The sequence below is a fragment of the Dipodomys merriami genome, unplaced genomic scaffold, assembly GCF_024711535.1.
Source record: "Dipodomys merriami isolate MVZ:Mamm:240054 unplaced genomic scaffold, mDipMer1.0.p SCAF_227, whole genome shotgun sequence".
Taxonomy (NCBI): Eukaryota; Metazoa; Chordata; class Mammalia; order Rodentia; family Heteromyidae; genus Dipodomys; species Dipodomys merriami.
The window spans coordinates 1749506-1750552 of record NW_027203682.1 but is presented as its reverse complement, the minus strand read 5'-3'; the positions used below and the strand labels follow the sequence as shown (position 1 = coordinate 1750552).

Below are 1047 nucleotides of genomic sequence, written 5' to 3'. Positions count from 1 at the left end.
TATGTGTCTTTCTCCATGTGTGCATGTATACATGAGAATATGTATGTGTGTGAATAGTAACATACATGTGTACATTATGGCTTATATCATCATTTATTCCTTGCTAACAAATAAAGTAAGGAATCACTAAAGTTTTAACAGAAACTGTGTAGTTAAAGTTGTAACTCTTCACTCTGCTTCTTTACACAAAGACTTTGCAACTTCTCATTAATAAAGTTTCCATAAACTCTAAAATGTACATACTTAGTACTTAATGTCTGCTATCATAAATCTTAAATACTTTACAGAAAAGTTTTATACCTGCCAAACAGTCCTATTTTTGGCATATATAAGCAAAATCCCAAAATTAAGCATATTTAAAACATTAAAACTTTTAACAAACCTTAACACTTGCTGCAATGTTCATTTCGACAGGTGCCTTGTATAGAATAATTGAATTTCTCCTCCTCCAAATCTCTTGAACTACAAATATCTGGAATTATTTTGTTTTTGGCATGTCTATCTTGATTTTATTCTTTAATGTGTGCTTATGTAAGAAATACATGATTCTATAATTTCACAACAATTCTTTTGAACTTACTTTTTGTTGAATTGCCTAGCTTAATAAAATCAATTAAAAGTTATACTTTATATATAAAAACTGTTCTGTGCTCAATTTAGCATCACATACACTAACATTGGAACCATACAGAGAAGATTAGCATGCACGCTGGGCAAGGATGACATGCAAACTCTTGGAGCGTTTCATATTTTTACAGCAACAGATGCTGAAACGTATGTGGCCACAAGGGAACCGTACCGCATTCTTGGTGGGAGTGTAAACTTGTTCAACTACTTTGGAAAGCAGTATGGAGGTGCCTCAGAAGACTCCATATAAAACTCCCCTATAATACAGTAATCCCACTTTTGGGGATTTGTCCAAATGATCATAAAAAAGACCATACTACAACTACCAGCACAACTATGGTTATTGCAACATTATTTATGATAGCTAAGATATGGAACCAAAACAGATGCCCCCATTAGATGAATGGATCAAGAAAATGT

At 32.8% G+C, this 1047-nt stretch overlaps 1 non-coding gene across 1 annotated transcript; it reads left to right on the top strand.

The window, feature by feature from the left end:
- Positions 1-647: 647 nt before the first annotated feature.
- LOC138835080 (U6 spliceosomal RNA) lies at positions 648-754 on the top strand. The gene has a single exon (XR_011374422.1). It is a non-coding gene; the product is annotated as a U6 spliceosomal RNA (small nuclear RNA).
- Positions 755-1047: the final 293 nt, after the last annotated feature.